Below are 6400 nucleotides of genomic sequence, written 5' to 3'. Positions count from 1 at the left end.
TGACTCTAGGTTTCATGATGAAGATGAGCTCAGTGACTCTAGGTTTCATGATGAAGATGAGCTTACTGACTAGTTTTCAGCGGGTCAATGTGAATCTGAGTCTAAAACCAACACCACATCAGATCCAGTTGGACGTGGGACCTCCATTACAGTTTGTTTCATTTGTTCTTTAGTATTTCACCAAGTATTGTTCCTTGAAGTGATGTGTGGATGTTATTGAGACTCTGATGATCAGTAATATTTCATTTATTGATTTTTATTGATTATTATTAGCCTTTTTTGACTACAGTTTTGTTTTTCTGTTGCAGTCAGAAGAAACAGCCTGGGAAGTGACGTGTTGTTTTTGGGAAAGTTACACCCACTGTTCGACTTTATCCATGAGCTCTACCGTTCAGAAACTCCTGAGGTAACAAAAGTTTGAATACCAGCGCTTCAGTTTCAGCATCAAAAACCAGAATAGTGTCTCAAATCTTGCTGTTTGGCCTGCAGCTCAGAGGCTCATTACATGTTCTCAGATAAAAACTGAAGCTTGGTCTCTTTCAGGTCTCTATGATCCCTGCAGAACTGTGCCATGGACTCCAAGGTACATTAAATCTTGATGACAACCCTGTTCTACCAGATAAGTACGAAACTTCTGACTTTCCCTGTGTTTTGTCATGAGTTTTTCAGGCTCTAACTAGAAAACCAGTACATGATTTTTGGTTTCATCACAAGCTCAATTTTGATCTGTTTTGTTCTCAGGATGGTAATGTCACCGATTCCAACGCTGCGAGACATTTCACAGTGCACTGCAATCAAGTAAGTCTCTTATTAACTGGAAGTAGGTCCTTTCCTCAGGTCAAATGGATCGTGACTAGCCTTGCTCCCACCACTTTCTGCTGCAAACCGTGACTCAGCTCTGTACCAAAACCCAGATTGAAATTCCCCGTGACAACTAGGCTTTTTGTTGGTTTTTCAGTAGTGAAGAACTGATTTTTCTGCAGCAACAGCCACCCTGTTTTGAAGCTATTGCTTTTCACAAACAAACTATTACAACAAGCTACAATTGTTAGCATGTGTATCAGAGGAATAAATGATGCTAATAAGTTCCTGCCTGCTTTTCATGGTGGCAGGCAGTGAGCAGAACACACTGCTGGTCTCTCACCCTTCTTTCATGAATATGTACATCTAGATTAGGAAAAGAACCATTTATTTTCTCTGCTTGCTTTTCCTGGAGAGTTGGTGACTGTCTCCAAAGGTCTCCAGTCTGTCACAGGGACACCTAGCGACAAACAACCATTCACCGTCTCACGCATACAGTATTGTTACAACAGTAGCTGGATGCGGGTCCCGGGTCACTGCAGTTAACCGTTTGCTAGCCGGGCCTCAGGCCTCCTCTCCGACCCCAGAGCCACCTCCAGGTCACACTGCTCCCCGGCTCGGATCTCCCTCAGAAGCAGCAACTCACACTATCAATAAATCAAGGAAACGTGAATTCAGTTTTACCAATTGTATTAAAATCAAGGCAGGAAAAGGTTACAGTGTATAGCACTGGTCTCTCCGGTACAGTTATGGTACGGTATGATATAAAGTTTATTCATTTTAAAAAAGTACAAAACAATTCCATAACAATATAAAAAAAGATGCAAGAGATTTAAAATGAAAGGCAGCAGAAAGAAGAAAAAAATCTTATTATATCTGCCCCTTTTTTCAAACAATAATTTCAATCATAATAATTTTCAAGTAATTCAATTCAATTTCAAGTAAATTTTCAAGTCAAATTTACAGTTCGATGTGAGCTCAGGAACCAGAAAGGGCAGATGTCCCAAGGCATTACAGATTTAAAGGGTCTAGACTCCTCCTTCGCAGAAGGGGAGCACAACCTGTCACGTGTGAGGGCCTAGGGGTTGAACGGCTACATCATTTTAAAACTCGACATTAACACAATAAAACTCAAGTAGAACTCGAATAGTTGATGACGTCATAGGATCTCAAGATGAAAAAATAAATAAATAAAATAAAAATGCAAAAAAATGTCATTTATTATTTACCAAAAAAAAGACCAACAAAACATTGGGAGAGTATATTATGCTCCTACCATTTATCAAACTGCAAATAAGTCACAGGAAAACCAAAACTATTAGTTATTACTATTAAGCTGCAAAAGTGAAAAACGTGTGGCACGTCAAAAACGAAACTAAAAACAGTGGGGGGGTCGACCACCACCAGCTGTGGTGCGCATTAGGTTTAGTTTTAGAGATTAATATGTTTATAGATTTTTTAATAGGTTTAGAGATTAATATTTTTTGCTTTTAGTTTGTGAAACAAGGTCAGAGGAAGCTGGTTCTGGTTCGGTCATTGGACCCGGTGTTACACCATATTCTGTGACCTGCAACAGTGCATGCAACACTGCCCCCTACGGTCACAATATACGGTGGTCACAGAAAATGGTGTAACACCGGTTCACAACGAGCTCCAAACAGTCAGGAAGTTGATTCATTTTCTGTTTCCTTACGGTAGTTGAACCGGAAGATTCATCTTTAGTGACATCAATCAACCTTTATTTCTACAGGTAAATCCCATTGAGCCTCGAGGACTCATTTACAAGAGAGACCTGATTTCAACAAAGAAAGATGACAACAATGGACAACAGCAACAACAATAAACAGTTGTAAAAAAAAGCATACTACAGTTTTTTTTTTTTTTAACAAATAGGATGGCTAAAAGGAAAAGGTAACAAAACAAAAAACAGCTAGATTCCAAGACAAATGTATAAAACTAAAAACAGGAACATGTCTGCATTGGTCCCTGCCAGGAGTCCAACAGATTCTTAAAGACACTTAGAGAGGTCAAAGGTCGAGAGCTTCAAATCTTTTTGTAAGATATTCCAGGAAACAGGAGTGGAGGAGGAGAAGGTCCTTTTGTCTAGTTCAGTCCTCATTGAGGGAACACTGCAGGTAATGATGTCCTGAGAGCGCACGCTGTAGCTGCACTCACACAGAGACATGTAGGAGATGTATGAAGGCAGCAGACCAGGAAGTGATTTAAAGATGAAAATGTACCAGTGAGAGAGTCTGTGCGAAGTTAATGATTTTTTTTTAATCAAAATGAGGAAGTCAGGATCAATGAGCACACTCATGGATAAAACAAAAAAAAAATGTCAACATGAAAGAAGAAAGAGGGGCAGGTGTCGCTCTCGCTTTGAGTTTACTCTTTGTTGCATGTGCGCTGTGAGTGACATCCAGAGCTCATGGACATAAAAACAGCAGCAGAGGATGGAGGAGGTGACGGTCTGAGTTTATTTATCGTGTCAGCAGCAGAGGAGAGACACGGCTCATGCATGACTCCAAAACCACAAGGCGGCCATATTTGTTCATAACTTTATTATTAGGAATGCACACGACAAAATGAGAATGGTGAAAAAAAAAACTACTCCCTGCGGCAAAAAAGCATAATTTCTAGGGTCATGTGCGCCCCCCTGGCATTGCCCCCGCCCCACTATTTGAGAAGGACTGGTCTAGATAAATATCTAACAGTATCTAGGGACAGTTTGGCATTACCATCCATCCAGCCATTTTCATTACCCGCTTGTTCCATTTTGGGTCACGGTGGTCGCCGGTGCCCATGTCCAGCAATCACTGTGCGAGGGGCGGGGTACACCCTGGATGGGTCGCAAGTCCATCACAGGGACACAGAGACAAACAACCATTCACTCTCTCACTCACACCTAGGGACAATTTAGAGTTACCAATCAGCCTAACATGCATGTTTTTGGTCTGTGGGAGGAAACCCACAGGGTAAATATGTAAACTTCACAAAGAAAAGCTGGGAATTGAACCTGTGACCTTTTTACTGTGGGGTAACAACTCTAACCACTGCAAAGTTTATTCCTAAGATACTCAAGTTCAAAAACCACAACCTCTATCTTGTCTGTATTCAGAGGCATACAGGGTCATCCAGGTTTTTATATCTTTAAGACATGCTTGTAGTCTAAGTAACTGATTTATTTGCCAACTCCTTCTTCAGGACCAAATGAATAAATGACATCCAAACATGTCATTTATTTATTATTATTTTATAATTAATTTATTCAGTCTACATTCTTATAAGCTTTCCTGCAGATGTTGGATGCTGTCTATCATGGTGCACTAAGATTCATAACTGGCTGTGATTATCGTACCCACCACTGCACCCAGTATTCACTGGTTAACTGGACATCATTAACTTCATGCAGACTCTCTCACTGGTACATTTTCATCTTTAAATCACTTCTTGGTCTGCTGCCTTCATACATCTCCTCCTACATGTCTCTGTGTGAGTGCAGCTACAGCGTGCGCTCTCAGGACATCATTACCTGCAGTGTTCCCTCAGTGAGGACTGAACTAGGCAAAAGGACCTTCTCCTACTCCACTCCTGTTTCCTGGAATATCTTACAAAAAGATTTGAAGCTCTCGACCTTTGACCTCTCTAAGTGGCTTTAAGAATCTGTTGGACTCCTGGCAGGGACCAATGCAGACATGTTCCTGTTTTTAGTTTTATACATTTGTCTTGGAATCTAGCTGTTTTTTGTTTTGTTACCTTTTTCCTTTTAGCCATCCTATTTGTTAAAAAAAAAACAAAAAAAACTGTAGTATGAGTTTTTATAACTGTTTATTGTTGTTGCTGTTGTCCATTGTTGTCATCTTTCTTTGTTGAAATCAGGTCTCTCTTGTAAATGAGTCCTCGAGGCTCAATGGGATTTACCTGTATAAATAAAGGTTGATTGATAAGGGGTTATTGAAAAAGCAGCATTTATTATGGGTAAGTTCTCAAAATGTTGGTTACGTACTGTAACCCCAGATTCTATGAGTATAGGCGTAGCCCTTTAAGAGCTGTCGCTGATGGGTTTTATCCCGTCATGCGAAGCATCACACTGAAAAGTTTAGTCCACGCCCACCTGCTGTGTGGGCCCCACCCGGTCCGTATAAATTACGTTAAGAGCGGGTAATCGGCTCCCAAATAGCTTTTTCTTCAGCCACTTAGGAGCCAGTGAGGCCCGACGCTTAAAGGGCTACGCCTATATTCATAGAATCTGGGGTTACAGTACGTAACCAACGTTCTATTTCGTATAGGCTTCGCCCTTTAAGGCTGTCGCTTAGTGGGTTAAGGGCGAAGCAGATGTGGTCCTCGCCTCACTGGGTCCATTCGAACACCGTATGAAGCAGAAGCTTGCCCAAAAAACGTCTTGTCACTCAGCTCCCCATGTGCGTAATTACTCATTGCGTAATTATGTGTGCCATGCACAGACGCATGTTGTGTAACTATGCGTTCTGAATGCATGAACGCCCCGGAAACTTCAACGGGGAGGAAAGATGTTGAGAAAGGGGGGCCATGAACCAACTGATTCATGGCTGAACAGTATGAACAGATTAATAATAACAAGTGAACTGATTATAATCAAATGAACTGATTGGTAACAATAGTCATGAACTGATTAGTGACAATAGAACCAAATAACAGATACAACTTGTGACTGATAACATCTCACACTGTAATGCATGCAGACAGATGTGAGTAAAACGGAGTTCCATGAAACAACAATATTCATTCTGTAAACACTAAGGACAGAATGTGTCATGGAACGAGCCGTCACATCACGTAGATAAAAGCGAATGAATGAGCAGGGTGTTGACCACGCAGCCGCAGTGCAAATATCCTGCATTGTCATACCATTATGGAAAGCAGTCGAAGATGCGATACCTCTGGTCGAGTGCGCCCTGAGGTTGACCGGAGGCTCTAAATCTGATGCTCTGTAGGCTTCAGAAAAGGCCTCACACAGCCAGTGTGACAAGCGCTGGGTGGATAACAGGCGACCTGCAGATGCATCTCTATAATGCACAACGCATTGCAGCTGTGCACGCTATGTAACACGTCAACGCCCGCATAGGACAAAGATGAAAAGATGCTTCTGATTGTGTGTGTGTGTGTGTGGTGGGGGGGGGGGGGGGGGGGGGGGGGGGGGGTCTCCAACGATATCACTCTTAATTTAAAGAGTTTGTGATGTTTAGGCATAAAACTGGATTTGGTCTTAGATCAGCTGAGCTGCCATCAGCCCGAGTTCCAAGACACGACGGGGCGACAGAGAAGGCAGATAATCTCTCACCCTCTTAGCGGATGTTAAAGCCAGCAGCAGGGCTGTTTTAAGAGACAAGAATTTAATTGGAACCTGATTCAGTAACTCAGATGGAGCCTAGATCAGGACTCGCAGGACCAGCGTTAAATCCCACTGTGGAGCAAGTGGGTGTGAAAACAGGCCTGCGTCTTTGAACACCTTTAAAAAACGCTTCATCAGCGGATGATTAAAAACTGTTCTGACCCTGAAAACCTTGTGACAAGAAGAGATGGCTGTAGCATACGTTTAATCGTGCTGAACGCCAGATTT

At 42.0% G+C, this 6400-nt stretch overlaps 1 protein-coding gene and 1 long non-coding RNA gene across 2 annotated transcripts in view; one reads left to right on the top strand and one right to left on the bottom strand.

The window, feature by feature from the left end:
- Positions 1-6400, bottom strand: part of xrn2 (5'-3' exoribonuclease 2) — a gene marked incomplete in the record, with an annotated part of 147199 nt that overhangs the window by 42576 nt on the left and 98223 nt on the right.
- LOC119418707 lies at positions 327-780 on the top strand. The gene is made up of 3 exons (XR_005187216.1): positions 327-406; positions 544-623; positions 742-780. It is a non-coding gene; the product is annotated as an uncharacterized LOC119418707 (long non-coding RNA).

Source organism: Nematolebias whitei, chromosome 12, assembly GCF_014905685.2.
Source record: "Nematolebias whitei isolate Nwh7 chromosome 12, NemWhi1, whole genome shotgun sequence".
NCBI classification, from domain to species: domain Eukaryota; kingdom Metazoa; phylum Chordata; class Actinopteri; order Cyprinodontiformes; family Rivulidae; genus Nematolebias; species Nematolebias whitei.
The sequence above is the reverse complement of the archived record's forward strand: the minus strand, read 5'-3'. Positions and strand labels throughout refer to the sequence as shown.